We start from the raw sequence: 24,847 nt of genomic DNA on the forward strand, positions 1-24,847 counted from the left end.
GGGCAAAGCCCGGGCGTGCGTCGGCGGCGCGGGGATCCCTCCCCCCTCACGAGGCTCCTGGGCGGCGCGGGACGGCCAGCCCTCGCGGCGGCGCTCGGCTCGGCGACAGGTCGGGCTGCCGGCGGATCTCGGCGGGGCTCCCCTTCTTGGTGGCGCTGCGGGGCTGGCGGCAGCGTGGTCTGCGCGGGCACGGCGAGCGCGCGGGCTACTCCTTATCCCGATCTGATGGCGCCGCGGTGGCGTCGGTGCTCGGGCATGCGGCGGGGTACGCGAGGGTGGTCGGTGCGCGTCTTCCTCCCCGATCTGATGGCTCCATGGTGGAGCCAGTGCTCGGGCGGTTGGCTTCGGCAAGCGGTGGCGGGCGGTCGGATCTCGGCGGCGCACTGGCGTGTGCAGGCGGCGGCGGTCCCTGTGCGCGGTCGACGGATCCGTCTCTGACCCGGACGGCGCGGGGGATGCAAGTGGACTGGCATGGCCGGCGATCTAGATGCGTTGGTGTCGGCGGCTCGCTGATATATCGGTACTCCAGGGTCTACCTGGTGATGCTGGTGGTGACGGCGGCCCGGGCACGAGAGTTGGATCCCTTCGAAGTGATCTGGGTGAAAACTTGCCTTCGGCTCCTGCTAAGGCCGACGGTAGCGGCACTATCTTCGTCGTTCCCTTCTTGAAGGCATCGCCATGAAGAAGTTCAAGGCTACTCTCTGCTACCTCTGGGGGAAACCCCAGATCGGATGATCGGATGACGGCGGCGCTCTGGTGTTGTTCCTCCCTTGGGGGCGTCATTCTTGGAGGTACACACATGATCGAGGGACCAGAGGAAAGATTCTTTGGTGGAGCGGTGCTTTATCCTACACGCTGATGGCGACGGATCTTGACGGCGTGGCGCAGTGCAGATCCGGAGTTCGTTGTGGGAGGATGGACTCGCGCAGGAGGACGACGCTGTCGGGCGTCGTGGTGGCGTCGATGGCAGAGAGACCTGGCACATTACATGCAACAGTACAACTCTGAAGATGATTGGTGGCAGCTGGCTGCGGCAGCCTCATACCCAGCAGGCATCCTGGTTAAAGAGAGCGACGGACTGGTAGATGCCCCATACCCGGTAGGCGTCCTGGTTGGGACCTCATGTCTTACATGTTTAGGTTTGGTTGCGATGTCTGTTTGGTATTAGACCCAGACTATCTGCACCCCTTCATCAATTGGATATATATAACGACAGTTGTTACTTAGACGGTGGCTTTAGTCTTGCTGTTGTATGGCTTTGTAAGGTCTTGTGAGAATAATTAATAAAGTGGTTGTATGCATCGCCCAGATGCAGAGTCCGGGCGTCATCCTCCTTTTCTAAACAAAAACATTGGCTCTACTCTAGTTTGCTTGGGTCGTAGGTAGAGTAGAGATTAATTTTCCATGTCCATAGTAAAGATAATTAAGTCACTAGCTTGATGGTTTTCCCCAAGAAGAATACAGTATGACGCCCACTGCTCAAAGGCCTTTACAATACACATTGTACCAATAAGCACAAATGAGCCATCCTCAAATCATGGTAATCAAGGTTATACCAAAACACCAAAAAGAAAGTACTTGTGGTCTAAAGAAATAAAAGAGAAAACTAGCCCTCACCCTTGAATATGAAACAAAGCCTAGTGAAACCATCCAAGGAAACTGAACAAAGTGTAGAACAACATGACGTGCAAGGTTTACAGTCTAACCATCAATCCAAGAGTGGTATCCGTGGTTGGGACGGCCTGCCTGTTGTTGGTAGGTATCGAAGGCATCATCATCTAATATTTTTTATTTCTCTTTGTTACCTAGTCATATGTGTTTTACGCACTCATAGCATGGATGAATCGAATAACACATATTCATCGTGTTAACTTGTCAGGCCGATTAATTGGCCAGTTAAACCGATTAATCAGTTGTCAGGCCGATTAATCCCTGCTGATCCATTAATAGGTGGACAAACAAAACCCAATTTTTGGCCCGTAACACCTTCCAGACCCATCCCGCTTTCTTAATATCTAGGATTAATAATTTTAGCTCCTCTCTATGCTTTTCATATGTGTACGGCAACATGTTTTGGTATACTACATAGCTTGGAGCATAAGTGTATGGTATAATACATAAAAAAAAATCTAGATATATGTTGGAAAGTTCCTATTCAATCTACCTATTAATGGTCGACCGATTAGTCCAATTAAGAGGCCGATTCACCGATTAATCGCTACTCCTAAAGCGACCGGTCAGCTACCAGTTAACGATTTCTTGAACATAGGTTTCACGCGTACCATCTCGATTTGGGGTTCTTCATTTCAATTAGTATGTGCATTGCAATCATATTTTCTTTTAAAAAATTGAAATATTCATTTGACAGTGTGAAGCATGGATGAGTAAGAGATGGTGGGCTTTCCTCGGTGCACATGTGAGAGAGAGAGGAAAATCACAGCTTAGAGAAGTGAGTCTTATGGCAACACTTTTTTTAAAGAAGGCATGCCATTACTTATGATTTAACTTCTCTACTCCACCCTTCATGGGGCTTGAGTTATGATACCTCGTATTGTGGTTGTGTTCAAGGAAACAACATAGGAATTCAAACTCCTCAATGCTTGCAATGTGTGGTTGTTATCTTTTCTGAGGTAAATAACAAATACTAACTTGAATGTGTTTTTGTCACCTTTAGTGCACAAGGAGGCTAGTCTTGCTGACCTCACCCCCCCCCCCCCCCCCCCCCCCCAAAAAAACATAGGGGATGAAAGAATTGTCCTCATGTTTGTTGCTGTCCAAATGCGTCCTAGTGGTACGAGTTTATTGAGATTGTAAGGTTTGGTTCATCATCTCCCATGTTTATGTGCACATCCTACTTATTGCTATACCGAAATCGTCAAATGGAAGACTTGTGTGGAAGTGTAAAGTTTTGATGAATGACAGATGAAGAACTTTCCCTGAATGAGGAGGAAAAGTGGTGTTTGGACATCCCAAGATACGTGGGCAAATGAATAAGACACACGAGGAAGAGGGAGAGACATTCTTTGTTATTTACTGAGGGATATTGGCCGCGCAGGTCCACGCATTTTGTATTCCTGATGCACAAACTAGTCATAACTGCTAATCGCTAATAGTTACTTCGTATTTAGATGCATGTGCATCGAAAAATGTTCATGTTTTCTCCCACTTGATAGCACCGTGAACTCGGTCCAACCTACACATTTCTTTCCCGTTGTCTCTTATTATTAAGCTAACTCTCTGCTTCCCTTGAATAATTGTTTCTCTAGCAGTTGGTATATGGGAGAAATGCATTGAAAGGACTCGTGAAGTATGAAGAGAATGCATCACTCGCTTGGTGGTGATATATGTAGGCATTGTTATCCATATTTAGTTCCTCATGTTGTGGTGGGAAGAAATATTTATCCCTGATCAATGCATGAGTTCTGTTGTATTGAAGGTCTTCATAAAATTGGTCGTTTATGGTGCATGTGATGTGATTTTATTCGACTTGGTCCATACTTTCATGCTCGTTGTAAATTTGAGGGCGCCAACTCATTTTGTTCTCTCCCGGTTGACTACTATGTGTGTGTAACGCAATTTAAGCAATTCATCTATAAAATGTAAGGATTTGAGATGCATGTGTTATCTGTGATGATGAGAAGCCATATATATTTCTCATGTTCTTTGCTAAAAAATACAGACATGGGCTGGAATCCAGACTGCTTGGGTGGTAAGTAGAGTAGAAACAATGGTAGGATCGTAAATCGTAGAAACTTAACTATCAGAATCTTAAAAATGTAGATTCAACTAACTAAAATCATAGAATTAGAGTGGTTAGTTTGAATCATAAAGTCGTAGAATTATACAACATAATCACGGGCATAACTCTATGTAATTAACAACTTGCACAAATTGCTCGTCACAGTTCCTCTCAAGTGCATATAATCCTGCTCTGTGTTGTAGCGTTGCTACTCCTAAAGCTTGATGACCCCAGTCCTCCACGAGATTTTATATATAGTATTTTTTGAAACGATGCAAAAAACTTGCCATTTTCATTGATTAAGAAGAAGAGAATTGCCCGGTTAATTGGCGGAAAACCGGGCTAAAACCGATACAAGCCAACCCATATGACATGAGCACCACCGGCCAACCTGGCTACCGACATGGAACCCGAAAATGCAAAGAAGAAAGGCATCCGCCATGGAGTCGCAAGCGTCATCGTCATCACTGGTAGCCTCAAACGGGTGACTCCGGCTTCACCATAGAGCTCCAACATCGAAGCCAACCCACAAACAGCCGCAGAAGCCACGACGACACATGCCAACAGATGGCCACACGTGCAAGCAACCGACAGCTTCGACTTTGATGACGAGCATAACAAGGGAATTATGCAGGACTTGCGCCGATCTTGCACACCACAAACGACCATCGGGCGCCTGTCATCGTCATCACCTGGACCCGCTCCACCACAGCTCTGATTTCAAAGCAACCAAGAAACCCATGGAAGAGCAACGCGGACACGCCGAGAAGAACTAACTACCGAAGTCCATGCCGCGACCCGAGCTCCTCTCGACGCCATCATCGTTGTCCAACAGAAACCTGCGCCCCGCCTCAGCAAACCATGCGGCAAAGATGCCGCCATCCATGGCGAAGATGCCACAATCCACCAGTCTCCCAGTCATAGACGGCTCCGAGATGATGCCCCAAAGGAGGAGAAAGACGCGAAGACACCTCCATTGTCCGATCCAGCAGGTCTGAGGTTTCCCTCCGGAGACAAAGCCGTGGGGAGGAGGAGCACACCTCCACGACGACGCTTTCAAGAAAGATCACGACACTCGCGAGTGCCGCGGTTGACGGCTCCGATGAAGACCAGAGCAAGGATTTCTCCTGGAGATGACCACCTGCAACCACCGACCGCCGCCCACCAATCACCACCCATGCTGTGGCCGACCTCACCCTGGCCACGGGATCCCACGATCCACCGCGCCCAGGCACGCACCACCCCCTGGTTGTAGCCGCCGTCCACCAGCGCGAACACCTCCAGCACAGCCACCGAAGCCACATCGCGAAGTGCAGAACCAAGTTGAAGAACTAGCTCAGATCCAGATCGGAGCTGCACGAATGGAGCAGCAGAGCAGACGCGCAGATGTTTTTTCGAAACTTACCCGTTGTTTCAGGACTCATTTGTGCAACTGGATAACGCACACGGCTCAGTTGACTCATGTGGGTGGCTAGGACGGAGGGCGACAGCGGTGGGATTTGGGAGGGAGCAGGGGGTGGCAGCGCACGGTGTTGGGCGACCACGGCGCATCTAGCGCGGTGGTGACGACGACGGCTTTGGGGTCGGCCGTGGCCGACGGCGACACAAGCAGGTGTAGCCGCCTTGCTTCCTGCCCCCCCCCCCCATTTTCTTCTGGTCGGTCCTGATGATGGTTATCCCCTGCTCCCTGGTGGATCCCCGGCGGCTACGCGGCTCATCGTAGCCGTGCTCTGTCGTAGGGAGACGCTCTCACCATCGCCACCAAGGCGGATGAAGTAGAGATGTGTAGATGTGTAGTAGACATTTGGATGTCGCAGATCTAGTGTTGCATAATTTTTTATCTGACATTCAGATACACTGCCGGAGCTCATGCTATCCCCTTGATGTGTTGCTTGTCTAAATGTTTGTAGCTCAAAACTTCTGTAGCATTTTCACCTGGAAACTAGTGATGCAGGATTTTGATGTGTTGTACGGAATTAGTGGTACTGACTTGATGTGCTGCAGGAAACTAGTGATGTAGGATTGATGTGTTTTCTGATTTTTTGTAGTTTCAGAGAAACATATATGTTGTTTTTACTATTTTTGCAACATGGGTCATGTTGCAAAAATTAAATGAGGCAGAGATGTTTTAATTTTTGCAACAAGGGTTTTGTTGCAGAAAATTAGACGTAACGGAAGATGTTGTTGCAATTTTGGCAATAAGTATCTTGTTGCAGAGAATTAGACACGTGAAAATTTTTGCAGAAAATTAGACGTGTGAAAAATGTTGCGGAATATTAGACGCGCTAGGAGATGTTGTGGCAATTTTTCTAAGGGACTTGTTGAAGAAAACTAAAGAAGAAGAGGTTTTGCAACATGAGTCTTCTTGCAGAAAATTGTAGAAGATGAGGTTTCGCAACAAAGGTCTTGTTGCGGGAAATCAGAGAAGACCAGATCTTGCAACAAGACCATTGTTACAGGAAATGTTCTTGTTGTGAAACCGCGCGGGGCGCAGATCTGTCAGGAGCCGGGGGAAAGAGTGCTATTGTTTCTGCAACAGAGCGGCTGTTGCGGGAAATAACTAGTGGGCATGCGGGGCACGGGCAGTAGATCGGGCGTCTATCAGGTAGCGCATCCAACGGATAAAATCAGAAAATCAGGCACCAAAACCATAGAAAATTATAATAAACATGACATGAATACTTCATAAATTATAGATATGTTCGAGACGTATAAAATACCGATCTTGGGCTGGAGGAATAGTAGCAGATGCTTTTGGATTAGTGGTCTACTTATCATGGAAGTAATGACTGTATGGGATTTATTGCATGAATGATTATAGTCATAAATATTTCTATTATTGTCAATTTCACAACTATAATATCTTACCATGTCGTTTTCCTTCTTTCGAGAGAGATAACTCTAGTGAACCTATGGACCCCAGGTCCATTCACCAAAAATACTTTCATCTACAAAAAATGCGTTGCTACCATTTTACTATACAAACTACCAAACTATCTATTTACTTTTAATCTCGTAACTAGCAAGATAAGGGGCTTGACAACCCTCTTTGATTGTTGGGTCCAAGCATTTTATTTTTCCTATATGCATGTGATGTTTATCTTTTTAGTTTGAAGGTCTTACTGGTTCGATGAAACCTTGATTCTCAACTGAGAGAAAGACTTTGCTTCTATGCTACATCACCATTTCTTTCTAGGGAAATCCAACAACTCCTATGGGAGTACCAACGACCCAAACTATGGGCTACCAGAAACACCGATGACAAGGAGGACCCTGCTCCATACCACCCTACTATTCCACGGGATGATCCTTTGGTTAATTGTGTTGTCGAGGTCAAAAATAGGCCACATCGGAAGTATTAGTCAAAATCGGGTGTCTACGGTAGACTAAAACCGCTCGAAGCATTATCCATGACAAAAACATGTGAGTTGATTGGTTGAGAGATGATTTGTAAACTTTTGTGAGAATTCAAGGACAAAAAATACATTTTTCCCTTGAAAGAATCATCAACATAACTAACTTTTGAAGGCTTTAACCTCCCGAAGTGAAGAGAGTACCTCCTAGGGTCCCTTAAATACAGAAATGAGGATCTATACGTTGTTGGTAATCATATGAAAGAAGTTCTATGGTTACTGGTGATCCAACATGGTTCAAAATAGCAGATGGACTTAAGATGAGAGATACACTATATATTTCACGTGTGTAGCAAGCACATGCTTGTACATAGCAAAGCACATCTTTAAATTTACTACTGAATTTTAAATTTTTACAGGTCAACATTGACATAAGATGTAAGGGCATCTTCAAAGAAGACTCATAATGCTCGGGTATATGTCCAAATCATGGCGTCCGAACCACTTGTATCACCTAACGACACAAAAATAGCCCCGTAAAAACAGCTGGGTACTTGAGCACCATCCACGCGCAGGAGATCCGCTCGGGCGAGTGTCCATCAAGAGCCCTAGCCATCCGAACAAATAGGGGCCAGGAGGAGATGCAAGAGGGATACATCGGTGCCCCTGAGCTCTTGTGTGGAGCAAGGTGCTCGGGGTATCCTTGCTTGTGTGACTTACATGGTTTCAATGACAAAGTGTATTTCTACGTCTTGAGCTTGATTTCCTCAAAGAGGAAAGGATGATGCAGCAATAGTAGCGTAAGTATTTCCCTCAGTTTTTGAGAACCAAGGTGTCAATTCAGTAGGAGGCTCCTCAAAAGTCCCACGCACCTACACAAACAAACAATGAACTCGCAACCAACACAATAAAGGGGTTGTCAATCCCTTCACGGACACTTGCGAAAGTGAGATCTGATAGAGATAGTATGATAAGATAAATGTATTTATGATATTTTATAATATATATTGGAAAAGTAAAGATGCAAATAAAAGTAGATTGAAAGCTTGTATGATAAAAGATAGACCCGGGGGCCATAGGTTTCACTAGTGGCTTATCTCAAGATAGCATAAGTATTACGGTGGGTGAACAAATTACTGTCGAGCAATTGATAGAAAAGCGAATAATTATGAGATTATCTAGACATCATCATATATATAGGCATCACGTCTGTGACAAGTAGACCGACTCCTGCCTGCATCTACTACTATTACTCCACACATCGACCGCTATCCAGCATGCATCTAGAGTATTAAGTTCATAAGAACATAGTAACGCATTAAGAAAGATGACGTGATGTAGAGGGATAAACTCATGCAATATGATATAAACCCCACCTTTTTATCCTCGATGACAACAATACAATACGTGCCTTGCAACCCCTATTGTCACTGGGTAAGGACACCACAAGATTGAACACAAAGCTAAGCACTTCTCCCATGAAAAGAAAGATCAATCTAGTAGGCCAAGCCAAATTGATAATTCGAAGAGACTTGCAAAGATAACTCAATCATACATAAAAGAATTCATAGGAGATTCAAATATTTCTCATAGATAAACTTGATCATAAACCGACAATTCATTGGATCTCGACAAACACACCGCAAAAAGAGTTACATCGAACAGATCTCCGCAAGAGACGGGGAGAACATGGTATTGGGATCCAAAAAGAGAGAAGAAGCCATCTAGCTAATAACTATGGACCCAAAGGTCTCTGGTAAACTACTCATAACTCATCGGAGGGGCTATGGTGTTGATGTAGAAGCCCTTCGTGGTCGCTTCCCCTCTGGCGGAGCGTCGGCGAAGGCTCCAAGATGGGATCTCGCGGATACAGAAGGTTACGGCGGTGGAAATTGTTTTTTGTTGGTTCCCTGGATGTTTTCGGGGTACGTGGGTATGTATAGGAGCAAGAAGTAGGTCGGTGGCCGCCCGAGGGGCCCACGAGATAGGGGGCATGCCCTATAGGGGTGGGCGCGCCCTCCACCCTCGTGGCCGCCTCGCTGCTTCTTGACTTGCACTCCAAGTCCTCTGGATCACGTTTGTTCCAAAAATCATGCTCCCGAAGGTTTCATTCCGTTTGGACTCCGTTTGATATTCATTTTCTTCGAAATACTGAAATAGGCAAAAAAAACATCAATACGGGCTTGGCCTCCCGTTAGTAGGTTAGTCCCAAAAATAATATAAATGTGTAAAATAAAGCCCATAAACATTCAAAAGGGGTAATATAATAGCATGGAACAATACAAAATTATAGATACGTTAGAGACGTATCATGTATGTTGACGTTTGCAGCGGCGAGCCCCCATCGCTGGATCCTCTCCTTTCATGGTCCGAGGGGCAGCGGTTGCACCATAGTGTTTGGGTCGTGGAAGCCTCATTTGGCATTCGGTCACTGCAGTCGTCACCTTTGGCTCAGTCACAACTATAGTGGGGGTGGGCATGTCACCGCTTCTAATAAGAACTCCTCCCCAACCGCGACAATGGAGGGTACTGGCATCGTCCTCGCGGTCGTAGCCACCACGCGCGTCACGACCGATGCCCGGTGTATTGTTATATGGGGCACTAATCGCCGTCCTCGTCATCGAGAAATTCATTCCTCTTTTGTGGTCCAGGATACCTGAAGCCTATACCCCCTACTTGGCACGTTAGATGTCTACTGGTGATCGTCAATATCAGATATCGAAGAGACCCCCCTTTTAGATGTTTAGCCAGAAGTCAAAATACTTTAGAGTGCATTAGAGGGAGGCTTTATTTATCCCGGTTAAAGCCACCAAGGAGGTGTAACACCCTGCGTCCTTTGCGGTGTTCTTGCCATCCTTAAATGTGTGTGTGTCTCGTTAGAAGTAGAGTCTGCAACAGTCTTCTCTAGCTACGACCTTCTACCAAATTATATCAGTAGCAGAAAAGAGTGGGCGGATATATGTCACACGGTCAGAAGGTGGAGATGGTATTAAAGTACTCTTCATACTTGACAAGTGACAACTTCACCTAGCTGCCGCAGTTTAGGACAACACACCTCTCTGGACATCATCATACTCCTGTAGGGGGGACGCAAGCTTTCAAGTGAAAAGCGTAGGCCAACCCGAAATGGCCCACCGGGCAACACCTGTGTCAGGTGGGAGACCCCCGGGAAGGGCCCAAGTCCTCTCATTTAGTGACTGGAGAGAGGTGCTCGGGGACCCTGAGCTCTACCTTTCCAAACATTCTTGGGATTTCCCATTCCTCGTTCCGTCGCGGTGCCAAAGCCGGTAGGTCATAGTTGGTCCGGGGGACTGCGTCCTCCGTATCGCAGACAATATTCCTTTCCTGGTTTCTCCTATTCTTAAACAAATTCTTGATTTACCTTGCATTGGTTTTTCTCTAGGAGTTGGTGTATGAGAAAAATGTGTTGAAATTGCTATACGAGTTGGTGCATAAGAAAAGTAACTTGAAATGACCCGTGGAGCATGGAAAGAATGCATTACTCGCTTGGTGGTGCTATATATCTAGGCATCTTTATTCACTCATGTTGAGGCGGAAAGATACATTTATCTGGGAACAATGTACATCGTATGTATTGAAGATCTTCATAAATATTGGATGTTTATGGTGCATGTGACGTTCTCTTATTCAACTTTGTCCATACTTACCATTATCGTTATAAATTTTAGTGAGCCAACTCATTTGTTCTCTCCCCGTTGACCAATATGTGAATGAAATTAAGAAAATTCAAAAATGTAAAGATTTGACATGCAGGTGATGATTAGAAGTAGTAAGTATTTCGCGTGGCCTGGCTCAAAATATTGAGAATGATCCAAACATTAGCTTGAATCTAGACTACTTTGGTCGTAAGAAGAAATGAATTTTGCATTTCGATAGTAAACAGATATTGAGTCCATACATTTGTAGTTTTATTCCAAAAGAATAATATAGAAGATCCACTGCCCAAAGGCATATATAATGCATATTGTACAAATAAGAACAAATGACCCATCCTTTATTTTTGTTTTAAGCATTCTATTTCTGCTTGACATAGTATTAGATTGTGGTTGTGGTAAAGGCAATAACAGACGACTTCAACGGCGAAACATGCATCGAATGGCGAAACATTCTGGCGTGGCTTTTGCCTTTTCCGAGGTGAATGCGGAGTATTAGCCTGCGGATAGCGACGGCGAAACACGCATCAAGCACCGACATCGGAATGGAGAAAACCAGAGAAACAAATTCACTGAAAAACATCGCAACAGCCACCATCGGTGAGATAGGGTGTCATGCAGCGATGGTGAGAACCAGGGATAGGATGCGACGATAACTGTAGATCACCAAAGACAAGGAGCTGGTGGCGCACAGGGAGCAGGGGTGGCGCAGGCAGGGGCGAAGCCGACGATCTCAAGGCGGTAGGGAAGGTGGCGGCGGTGCGGAGGAGGTCAGGTTTATCGTTTATGTGGTGATGGGGTGGGTTTTCTCGGTTGTTTCAAAAAATTCGAGGCTTGCGACAAGACACAAGCAAACCGACGCCGAGACTGGATGAGCGCACATGATTTCTCCGCTTACGTCGTGATGGACGGCTCGGATTGAACGAGTGCTCCACCGTGCTTCTTTAGGTTGTTGCCATTAAGTTTTGCTTCGATCCGGTCATCAAGTGGAACGTCACGAGTCCATTCTGCACCCATTTTCGTTCTTGTGTTTGGTTCGACCGAGAAAATGGAATCTTCTTGTTCCCTGGAATGACATATTCAGATTCGGAATGCTTTGGTACCTCCAAATTGAAGGAACTACGTGGAACGCCTCACGTCTCCCGCTTTCTCCTTGGCTCTCCTCTATCCCACGACAGAGCCATGTTGCGGCCACCACCCACCCCTCATCTCTCATAACCAGCCAGATCCTTTGATCGACCCGGGAAGGAGATGAGCGTTGCAGACACTGACAGGATCCTCGGGTGGAAGGAGGCTAGCCCTTGCGGGATCCTTCGGCGGAAGGAGGCGAGCATTAGAGGAAGAAGATTGGTGCTAGCAGGATCCTCAGCTGGAAGGAGGCGGGCACTGGCGGCGCATCTCGAAGGAGTTGATGGTAATGAGTCTTGCCAGGAGGAGAAGCCCACCTACGCGTATGTCACCTGCCAAGGATGTGTGGGGATCTGGCCGCCAACTGCAAGTGACATGCAGGAAGCAACAACGAACCTTATCAACAGATAGACGAAGCTGCAACGAACCTCATCAACAGATAGGAGCGGTCAGAGAAATTTCATGGGTGGCAGATCTGGGCACGAAAGCCATGAATAGTGATATCCACTCCCCCTTCGGCTCATATTCCCAACCCTAATTGTTGCCTTCGAAGTCTCCTCCCTCCTCCCTCCTCAGTCCCAACAATTTGCAAGGTGTGAAGGCTTTCAGGAAATCCATATCAGTGTCACATCTAGTTTTCGTGGATGTCTCCTTAATCCTTATGTAGGCAAATTATTTCAATGATACTAGCCTACATTGAGAAACTGATGACTATTACGTTGCGGAGACAAGTCTGATATTTTTCCGCCCTATGTAACCCAGATAATTCAACAGTAGAGGTTTGGGTTATTCTTGATATCACCAATGAAGCTATTACTGATATGTTTCCTGGATTACGCCCTATAGTTGACAGATCATACTGCTTTCAGCATCTTATTTGACAGACTTTGCCGAAAACTTATTTGGTGGAAAGAGAAACTGCTTTTCTTTAGTGGTAAAAAAGTATTGATTAAAGCTATCATCCAAGAAATTATGTATTGTGCAATAACGGTTTTCAAGCTACCAAACATGTATGCAAAGGAGCCCTAATTACTGCAATGTTCCAATTATAGTAGGGAGATGATAGCCAGCAAAAACATATGCATAGTTTTGCGTGGTGGAAGATATGCATTTTAAGAAAATAATGAGGCAAGGGTTCAAAGTTATGGAATGTTTTAGTAGGTTATGTTATATAAGTAGTGGTGTCACCTAATCTCTAAACCACATTCTCTATATGCCCACCAATCCAAATTATCTAAACCAATTTATTTTCAGAGGTCCATTAGTTTCATTGTCAAGGGCACCCCCCGAATTTTCACTAAGAGAAACAAACAAATTAATTTTTGGGTAACTCTAACCGATCCCCTATCTGGGGTTAGAGGAGTATAAAGTCAGTTTTATTCCTCTAGCGTGCACCTAACCGAACCCCAATAGCCAATAGAGGAGGAAAAATTATCCTCCAGGATGCAACCCCCGCCCATATTTACATCACCACTCGGCGGTGGAGTAAAAATTCTTCAAATTCTCTTGCCTCCTCCGCCTCTCCTCCCCCCTTCCTACCGCCCCCTCTCCTCACATGGCCGGATGCGGTGGCCAGAGGTCCCCGTCGCCGACCCGCAACACGGATCCGCGCAACCATGCGAGTTGCGCGTCCTCCGGCGGATCCTCCTCAAGTAGCTGCAGCCACGTCGATGACGCCTCTCTGACCTACCTCTCAGGCTTCCCCAACTTTCCTGCAACACGGCCCCTGCAGAGGAAGTTCCACGATGTCTGGCAGCGGGGGTGGGGGACTTGGGTGGCGGATATCAGGGACAGAGAGACCGGGAAATGCCATTGGCTCCGGTCCTTCCACGCGGACGAACTCGCCATGCTCGAGTACAACCGGTTGGAGGTCCGGCTGAACGGCTCGGCGGCACCTTAACTTCCCATTTGGGACGGTACCCGTCGAGCTCCAGCCTCTGCTGCAGGGAACGGTGAGTGTATCGGTGGCCAGAGAGTACCGGAAGGCGAGGGAGTTCCTTGCGGCAGAGGCAGCCAACAAGGAGTAAACGAGCTGGTGGAGGCAGAGCAGAAGGGATTCGGCGACCAGGCAGTGGACGGGGAGTCATCGTCCTCTCTGATGATGAGGAGGAGGTGGTGGATATCGACATTGAAGAATGACACTGCATCTTCCCAGATAATGGCGACGATAGCACATGGCCGGACCCCAAGATCGGTGCGACGATGCAAGCCAAATGGATAGCACTGTATAAGAGTGATTAGAGTTTATGTTTAGGTTGAGTTTAAGTCGAAGTTTAATTTAAGTAGAATCTATGTTGAACTTTAAGCAAATTTCGGTGAGTATATGTACATTATACCAAATTTTGGTTGTTTAAATCGAATATATGTTGAACATTATGCAAATTTGGTTTTTACTCTATTATATATAAGGGATCGGCTAGGTCTGGTTAAAACTTAGTGGAGTAAGTATACTTCATTGAGAGTTTACTCCGCCGGATCCTCCAATATGTTTAGAGAATCGGTTACAGTATGGTATAACAAAACAAAAACGAAAACGAGACAAAAACACCAATCAATGGCTTTTCTCCTCCCCGAGAAAAATACAAAGTAACCCGTATTTGTATTTGTAGTGCACAAGGAGGCCAAACTGGCTCGGTTGTTTTCTGAAAACTGACTCTGCACAGGCAACACTAACTTCAGAGTTACGCTAAAGCATGTGTGGCAGTACTTGTAAAAGGATATGTACTTGCTAAAGCATGTGCAAATTCGCGCCACCGCCATTGACAGCGTCATTTGGTCCCTGAGCCGACGCGAGGAGTTGGGTCAAGTTCGCGCCACCACGGTCGACAACATTAGGAATCACTGAGCAAGTGCCAAGTATTAGCTCCAGCTTGAGGCTCTATCGTGAGGATTCCCCCTGAAGGCAGAGAGGTAGAGATGTTGCCGTAACACAGGTTATGCAGGATGCTCGCTAGGCAAGTCCGCATGGCCACTTGAGCACGCTAGAGACGATGTGGTCGGCCCAGGGACACTCAGCGGCGTTGCTTTTCGGGGCGTCGTTGCAGGTAGTTCCGCCCTGCTTGCATCTTGAGTTACCACTACTAATCTTCTATTATCTCTACTCCTAATGGAGCGGTTGGTAGTCTCCGCCGGTCAATTTTCGCCCCACCTCTGCTGGTTTTTTTTCGTCCTAAAAAAATCTACGAAATTTCGTAGGTTAACCAGCGACAACTATGACTACCGAACAAAAAATCGGACGACGCCCTAGCCTCCCTCGCACGAAAAAAAACCCTCCTCTCGATCCACCCCTGGCGCTGCCCCCATCTCTCGCTCCGCCGCCGCCGCCGCCGCCCCTGCTTCCCTCCCGCTCAGCCACCTCCACCGCTCCCACCCTTCTCCCCATTGTCGGATCCGCTTGCTCATCAAGGTTAGGCGGTGAAGCTCCACGTCCTCGAAGCGCACGTGCTCGTCAAGGAAGCTGCTCCCGGATCAGAGATCGCGCGGCCGTGACGGAAGGGGCTCGAGGAGGCCGCCGAAGACCAAGCCGTTCGCGCAAGCCCTGGTCACGATCCTCCCGACGCATGCACTCCTCGCATCCTCGCGCTGCCGTTCTCTTCTTCTCTCCGATCTCCTCGCCCTGCCCGACGACGCCGAGGCCCTCCGAGGTCCAGGTCGCTGTGCGGCGTGCACCGTGAGCCCTCAACTAGCGCGCGTGTGGCCACTGCATCAGGTAACAACCTCCACCACAACTCCACAAGCCCCATCGCAGGCGCCGGTGGATACCGCGCCCCGGAGGTGCTGGACACATGGCTGCCCACGCTGAAGGCGGACGTCTACTCCCAGGGAGTGCTCGGAGCTCCTCACCGGCAAGTCCCAGACGCACGCATCCATGCAGGACCGCGTCGGCGGCGCGCTCGACCTGCCGTCGTTGGTGCAGTCGGTGGTGCGCGAGGAGTGGATGGCTGAGGTGTTTGACGTGGAGCTCGTGCGGCTGGGCGTCATCACTGATGAGGAGATGTCCGCGCTGCTGCAGGCACCCACAGAGCTATGCGCATAAAGGCAGCAACTGGAAACTCCATGGTTTGCACACAGCAGCACAACACCATGGTCTACATGCGGCATGACCAGCTCCACTCAGGATTCAAATTATGTAGCTGTATAGGATACTCCCTTTTGTTCAGGTTTAAATGATATTTTTTAGTTGAATTCAGTTGCAGATTCATTCAACTCATCTTCATTGCCACACACAGAAATGCTTTTATTTTTATTTTTCTTTAGTTTAGTTCAGATTTTCATTATTCCAATTTTGATTTTGGTTCAGTTTGGTCAGGTTTTCATTGTTTTTCAGTTGAATTCAGTTGCAGATTCATCCAACTCATCTCCATTGCCATGCATAGAAAGGCTTAGATTTGATTTTAGGTCAGTTTAGTTCAGATTTTCATTATTTTCCAGCTGGGTTTAGTTTAACATTCATCCAACTCATCAGTGAACACAATGATCAAGTGTCTCTCTGGTTAATCAGGTAACCTGGGCAGTACTGTTTGAGATCGTTGGTGAGGGACTACTACGGCGAGCTCGGCCTGAGGAAAGATGCCGGCAGGGTGAGATCAAGAACATGAATTGAATGGTATGCAGTACTATTGGGCTTGGCATTATTTTTCCAGCGAATTGTGTTTTTCTCTGAGATGAATTAAGTGCACCAAATATATGTATCTAAATTATTGTAGTCTTTATTTTTATCCATTACGTCTAAAAATTGATGTTCAAAACTGTCTTCCGAGAGTAGTTTTAGTTGGTACAAGTTTGAGGCACCAAATACACAAGAATTATACTTCCTCTGTATCATAATAGATGTCATTCTAGCAGTTCAACACATTACGGTACAGAGGGAGTTTTTGCTAAATGAGAGGCATAAGCATGCTCAGTTAAGCTGATTCACTTTTATGCTTAGAAACCAAATCACCTTTCACTCATTATTAGTGGTAATGGTTGTCTCTGTGTTTTTGTCTTATCAAATACTCCCTCCGTCCCATCATGTAAGAGTTTTTTGACCCTACACTAGGGTCAAAAAATGTCTTACATTATGTCAAAAAACTCTTACATTATGGGAAGGAGGGAGTATGTGCCTAGGCCTCTATGTTAACCAGTTCCAAAAACATGCCTGAAAAAATATTGCTTGGACTTTTGAAGTTGTTCCGAGTGGAATGCTGGTCATAGATGCGACGCGCCAAGCTCCCGCAACCGCAGCAGAGGAGCGGGAACTTGCAGCAACATCTACGACACCCTCCCAACGAGCTGCAGGTAGGCCATGTTGTAGACGATGGCCCGACGACAACCACCAGGTATGCCCTCTGCTCCTTGCCCTTCACGCTTGGAATCAACAAGTCCACATAACCTTCAGTGTTTCACAATTATGGTCTGCTTCATGCTCTCTGATCAGGTTGTAATATGACGATTATTTATATGTATAAATATTGAGTTTTTTAGGGAATGTTGATGATTTCTGTCGGAGATTATGTTTCTACTTAATCATCAAACAAGGTGTTCGCTGGACGCAAGGATAACCTATCAAGTAAGGTGTTCGTGCAGTAGGTTACATCTTACACATTTTTTATCTGGTGAACTATTATCTTCTCGAGGATAAATTATGGCTAACATGGATTTAATTATACTGTTTTTCGAAGGTGTAGTCAAATGGCAATACAAGTTATGGCTACAATGCTGCCAACGGCTACTACTACAGCGTCTTTATGGCTTCTAGAATATTCAACGTTAGGTTAGTGAAACAACAGTGAAAGGTTTTCTAAGATAATCCTATATCTCTAGAACTAAAAACGAATTAATAATGTTGAATGGCATTACTAACTCTATATTTTGTTTGTCCTGCACAAGTCTAGCACTTTCTGAGGTGTTGCCTAGAGCATGCTGTTGAACATGGAGGGTTTGAGCTAAGAAATACTTGCAGGCTGCCAATGTATTAATGGTTAGGCATTTTTGGATTTGTCATGTTTACATGTTTACCAGGGTAACCATAGCGGCTTCATTGCATCATACCCGAAACTGAGATCTTTGGGACGGTCCGAGGTGCTACTAGACCACTAGATACAGTTAATGATTATCTGTCCAGGCGACTCTCACATCATCCTGGGCTAGCTCCTCGACTTGAACAACAACAATTGTTGATCAAGTCTACTCAGCCATCGCCATGCGATTGTTAGTAAATCAAGCATTCTTTTCAAGAATATTGTTCCAAGTAAGTGAGAACCCGACCTTGCATGTGGCCGGTTCAATTTGTTTACTGAAGAAATTAGTTAGTTTAAAAATGTTTATGAGATTGTACCGGTGCTGGGGACAAGTTTTGACTCTTTATGAGAGAGACGTGTGGTTTTTACAACCTATTCTCTTGGGAGAAAGGTTTTGGGATCAGATATTGGAAAAGCAGGTCAATTGTTGAGAGGACAAAATTCAAGTTCAGTTATTGTTCTTTGCTTGCTTCCCATCTGCAATTTTGAAAAAGTAAATGTCAATATTTGCAAAAATATGAACAAGAAACTCTTGTGACATTGTCAGTACATGTTCCCCCAAGGCGCTTACTGTAATTTGCCAGAATGCCCTGAATTGCTTCTGGTTAATTTCTGCGTTCTTAGATTGTATTTTTTGTACTTATTTTATAGTAATTCATGTGTATTTACACTGCAAATTTTCCTTGTGAAGCACTATAATTCATGTGTACCTTCACTGTACTTTACTTTCAGAGTAATTCCTTAGAATGTATAGTGTAATTCCAGAGCTTTAGTCACTGTAAATCCTTGGTGTTCACATTGTACTTTCCTGTGATTTTTCATTGTTGTCATTCCTTGGTGTTTGCACTGCAATGTCCATTGATTTACTTGCTGAATTTTCTCTGATGTGTCTAAAATGTTGTCTTTGTGGCTACTTAATTGTTGTCATTCCTGCAGTGTGCTTTTTCAGTTTGATTTCAATGTAATATTTTGCAGTGTAATTTACACAATAGTCACTATAAAACTTGTAGGTATTACAGTGCAATACCTAAGATTATTTCAGGGAATTGCACTCTGTAAATACCCCATTTTTTCCATTGTATGTACTGTAGGTATTTACAGTGGAGCTCCTCTGATTTTTTGCACTGCATATCATCAGTTGTCTTAATGCAATATCCCACATTTATCATAGTCCATGCTTTATCTCTAATTTCCTGGATTTCTGACAATGTAAATTGCAGCTACATTACACTGTAATGCAGCACATATTTTCATGTGTACTTACCAAACGCCCTTATTTTCATGTGTATTTATAATGCTTTTTTAACTCTGTATTTCATGTTTGGTTCACTGTTTTTACCCTGATCTAAATAAATTTCAGTGTTGCTTTCAGCCAGTTAGAACCGAATGATTCCATTTTTTCACTAGATTGTTTGATGTTTTTTGCAGACAAGTTAATGCAAAAGGTGTTTGTAAATTATAAGGGTGAGCAGAAAAGAGTAGGAGAGTGTTGGTGTTCTGTAAAACCTGATGATCCTGCTTTTGTTCTCTTTTTGTTAGGCGCTGGTGTTTTGTGGTCCAGGAGGGCCTGGTTGGTTGCGTAGTTGAGCAGAAATGAATTGGGTTGTGTTTTGGTTCGGTGAGATCTGGGAAAGAATTTTTAGTCCGGCCCGTTTTATTGGACATACAAACAAACAAGTACCGGCTGTGTTTGGACATACAGGTGTCATCTCTTTAGTTGTCAGAAAATTTGAATGAAAGCCAAGTGGAAATCAGTCGAATGTTAAATAGACAGAAAGCATTCATGACAGTATAGCATTTCTTGTTTCATCAACCACCCACGAATCAACATATTTCAGTTTTTGGACAGTGTGTGTGTGTGAGTTGAGTTATGAGAAGCATTTTTTCCCATGTTGACAACATGCAGGGTGAAGCAGGTGTGTAGAACACACGATCTTGTCGATGTGAGTACCCTGCTCTAATATATTGCTTAGATCAGAGCACAGGGGTTAAGAAGTGCATGAGACTGCAGTTTGATAGTGAGTCTGAGAACTATGTCGAGGAGATGACAAGAATTGTACGCTGATTTTTTTATGAAAGAAATACATAGTTGCTGTTGCGTGTGGATGTCATTTTTATTAGTAGAACTATTGAGTTTTACTAAATGATTTGCATCTAACTGTTACAGGGAAGGCCACTAATGAGAGCTAACCTGGCCACATGAATGGCATGCGATCAAGACATACACAAGGGCTATGTTTGACGAAAACTGGATCTTGTATGAGTGTGGAGCATACCAAAGTTGAAGAGATTGAGAAACACAAGTCGTGTCCTGAAGGTATGATCTTGTGTGTTTTGCTTGCTGTTTATGTGTATGCAGCAGAATATATCAGTTGTGTGAGAGAGTGAACTTACTTTAGTGATAAATAATGGCAGGTGCTCGACTTCATACACGTGAAGCAAATCCGTATGAAGAATATAATGAAGAGGTGGACAAAGGATGCTCACAACATAGGAACCATTGGCATATAATCCCTTCTCCTACATGCACTTCAGAATGTGCATAGAGCTTGTTCGGCTTGGGGACGCAAATTTTCATGTGTACGATTGTCTGGTTTATTTGTTGAAGGAAAATTTGGTAGACATGAAACCTTTTGCCAAGGTGAGAGATGGGCTTGGTTTGGAAGACCGGCTTGCTGAAAATGGAGTAGTTGTCAAGCTGTTGAGAATACATAGTATGTGTAGATCGCAAAACTCAAGAGCATCCGGCAAATTCTGGTAGTGGTGACAATGTTTCAGTAATATACCAGGCAACGGGTTAGCATAACCATCAGCGCCAGGCTGCCAGCTACAAGGAAAGAGATTGACTGGCCATTGACCAGCAGGGAGAAAGCCCCTTAGGAAGGTTTGAGTAAGAGGACAGTTTTCTACAGCATTTGCTGCCGCTATGGTCACAAAAGGACTACATGGACAGACAGAGGTGATGCTCCGAAACATCTTGCAAAGCAGGCAGGTGCAATAGCTATGGCGTCGAGGGACACAAAAGGAACAATTTTTACCAAGCCCATAGAATTTAGATTGTCAGCGGAAACTAAAATGAGTGTAAATTATGAGACCCTTTTTTGGTTAGTAGTTAGTGTTACTTTATGAATACTCAAGTCAAGATTCATTCTGATGGTGACCATGGGATCGACAGAACTCTTTAGGTGGTGGAGAAGTTTGATATGAGCCTCTAAGGTACTCTTCTACCTAGGCGAAAATGATGGTCTTTTAGAGGTTATCTTGGCGGATCATAGGAATATTTACTTTGCTTTTTTTTAATTTTACAGGTTGACGATTCTGATGTTATTGGATTTCTGCTTCCAACTGAAATAATTCCTTTATATCTGAGTATTATTACTATGGAGATGGGCTGTGAACTTACCAGAACAGTATGAACTCAACTCCTTCTCTGAATTTAATTCTTCTATGATGCTTTCCAAAGCCGATGATGACCACGCTGTGGACCCACATGGTGGAGGAAGGGGATGCCCGAGACTGAGACGATGACGGTGCTCGCGATGCACAGCTGCGGGACTGGACAATAGAGCCAAACACTCCCTTGGATTCGTCGTGATTCTGGAATAGGAGGCAGGTCGTTGCAGGTCGTTGCCGCTACCGCCCATGAAGTTGACGATGATCACATGGCCGTCGTGCGGCGGCGAGGTGGCGGTTGTGGAGGGGAAGAGGGAGGCGAGGGGAGACGCGCGGGCAAAAACTCGCACGGCGGAGGAAGGGGACGCCTCAGGTGGCAACGGTCATGACGGACACTAGATTGTCATATGTTATTTGCATATAAATGATACAGGGACCCTGGTGAGTTGTTTAGATTTCTCCGGTGAGTTGTTTAGATTTCTCCCCGCTCATGTCTGAATGGTCGGTTTAGTTCCTGAATTGTAGCTTCCCAGGCATGTTGGGTAATTCACAGTTGTACCCGTTTGATAGTGTATTGATGCCCTGACAACTATGTAACGAGTGCATGTTGTTCAGGTGCTGATCTTCACTGATCTTTTTCTGTTACCATTTGTCATGTAGGAATTCTTCATTTTGTAATTTGGAGTAGTGAACGAAATTGCTAGGGAATCACATGCACTATTTTTGTAGCTTGAATAATTCACTATGTTCTAATTTGAAAATATGTTGGCAAATCGCTTGATATGTTGTTTGTTGCATATTGTTCGAAGATGGGTCGCATCTCTTTCTAAACTGCAAACAAGTGAAGAGTTTCTTGTTCATGCCTTGCTGCTGGAGGAAATCCGGAACAAGCTAACACAGTGGCGGCGCCAGGTGTCTTCCCCGGATTTCCATGGGATATCAAAGAATTGCTAATCCATTGGTATACTGCTGCTAGCTTGTTGTATCATTTGTTGTTATATTGCTATAAAATTGCACAAATGAATACCAAGGAAGAAATTCCTGGCGCCGCCACTGAGCTAACAGAGTGTAATTCAGCGGATGACATCATGAGAACAATTCTGAGGTTGTGGAGAAGGATAAGTTGCTCACTATTTGCTCAATTGTGGTGCTGGTGGCATGAACGTAACAAGGTGAACCATGGAGAACGACGGTGCAAGAATTTCAGGTCAATGTCAGGCGACATGTGGATGAGTGGCTTGAGTTCCTGAAACCCAAAGAAGCTGCTGCTACTACTACATATGTAGAAGTTGGGTGAAACCGTCACAAGAGTTTGTGAAGATAAACATTGATGCGTCCTTTATCGAGGACACCAGGGCAGGGGGTGTGGGATTATATGCAGGGATGGCACTCCAATGACTTTGTTTGCGGCGGCTTGGAGATATAAACTCTCTGAGTGATGCACTGCATGCTAAAGTATATGTGTTAAAATGTTCACTTTAGATCTTCAGATGCTGCTTTGAAAATGTTGAAAATGTTGATTGACAAAGCTTCATAATATATTGGACTGAAAACTCGTCGAGTTTTACAAAATGAGAAGAGATGCATACAAATAATTATTCTTCTTTTTATATTTCTTGCACATGATAATACAAATAGTGTATTTCTATATATTTCTATTTTTGCGGAGTATGAGAAGAAATCCATTAATAAGAATTTCGAGGAGATGTCGTTGAAATAGACAAAAAAATCATCGAGTTTTATGCAACGATACATATACACACACAATCAGAACAAAATTAAAGGCACGTGGCAACGCACGGGCATTCTACTAGACTACGCATCATGAAGTGGACTTCAAAAAGAAAATTTTATGGGCTATCATTTTTATACACACGACATTTGACATGCATTATGTTCATATATGCAACCAACAGTTTATGCATTCGGTGTGTATATTACTCCCTCCGTCCTAAAATACTTGTCATCAAGATGGATAAAAATGGATGTATCTAGAACTAAAATACGTCTAGATACATCTTCTTTTATCCATTTTGATGACAAGTATTTCCGGATGGAGGGAGTATTTTTTTGTACGTGACAATGCACAAGCATTGAACTAACTGTATGAAAGGAAACCATTTGAATTCCCCCTTTCCAAGAACAAGGAATTCTTATGTATTGGAACACATACGCTTGGAGGACTTCAGGGGGAGAGAGCGACAATATTACTCAAATACGGATGTGTCAATTGCAAAGACTTTACGGTGATACAGAGGCATTCCTCTATTCGTTAACTCAGATTCAGACTCTCTAATATATGCAGGCAGTATGATCAATAACTGTCAAAGAGTAATATGACGTTCTCAAATTGCCAAGATATGCAGGAGACTTTGTAACAAAAGTTGCAATCTCTATGTAGCTATTTACTTCAGTTGATGAATTCACTTCATGACAGGACATGGTGTGTTGTGGAAGATTGTTGTTTAATTTATTTACCTTCCTTTGTGGATTGATGTAATGTGAACAGTTAATTCAAAAAAACTTTATCACAAATGAGAAATAAGATTGCTTTTCTTTAGCTTAATACATGTGTCTACTTCCCAATATCAAATTAGACTTTAGTGTTATTGTATTCCAATGAAGAAACATGACCCTGCCCCATTCAACTTCATGTCCTACGGTCAAGATGGAGACTTTGTTCTCTCTTCATTTGGACCTTCTCATATAGAAGAAATTGCAGCATTGTGATATCAAATAATTATCCACTAATTGATCAATGAAATTGCTGAAGTGTATTGATAGATCTGCGATTTAAAGTATGCATTATAGCCCATAGCAACGCACGGGCGTTCTACTAGTACAATGAATATAGAAGTCAAACGAGACACCACGGTCTTCCACATACGTGAAAATAATATGCAGCATTGATCAGGAATAATTACGACCGAGATTTAAAGATATTACGTTACGTGCCTAAAGCGTTTATTGAACCGACACGTATAACATGCATTTGTAAAGAGTTGGAAAAAAGTTGGAAACAATAGAATATATGCACATACCTGGGGATATGTTCTTCTCTCACGTGTAGGTGCATAAACATAGATGGACACAAGCAACCAAATAACGTGTAATAGGTAGATACTGTTGGATAATGAGCAACTATCATTTCCTGAGGGCCAAAGGCCATTACATATACATGTGTGTCAAAGTGCAGAAAACCCCTTATACAACGGGGATATACCGAAAAGGGACTATACACATCTAACACCCCCCCTCAAACTCATGGTGGATCAACAACACTGAGTTTGGAGAGGAAAAAGGTATGCTGCGCTCGAGTCTGTGCCTTCGTGAAGAAGTCAGCCAACTGTAACTCCGAGGGCACATAGTGAAGGGCGAGAGTCTGATCCTGCACAGCAGCACGCACAAAGTGGGCATCCACACCGATGTGCTTGGTGAGCTCATGCTTCACCGGGTCACGCGCAATACTGATAGCACCAGTACTGTCTGACAGTAAGGGAGTCGAGGTAGTAGCCATCACACCAAAATCCTCAAGTAACCATCGCAACCAGATCACCT

The sequence above is a fragment of the Triticum aestivum genome, chromosome 4A (genome assembly GCF_018294505.1).
Source record: "Triticum aestivum cultivar Chinese Spring chromosome 4A, IWGSC CS RefSeq v2.1, whole genome shotgun sequence".
NCBI classification, from domain to species: domain Eukaryota; kingdom Viridiplantae; phylum Streptophyta; class Magnoliopsida; order Poales; family Poaceae; genus Triticum; species Triticum aestivum.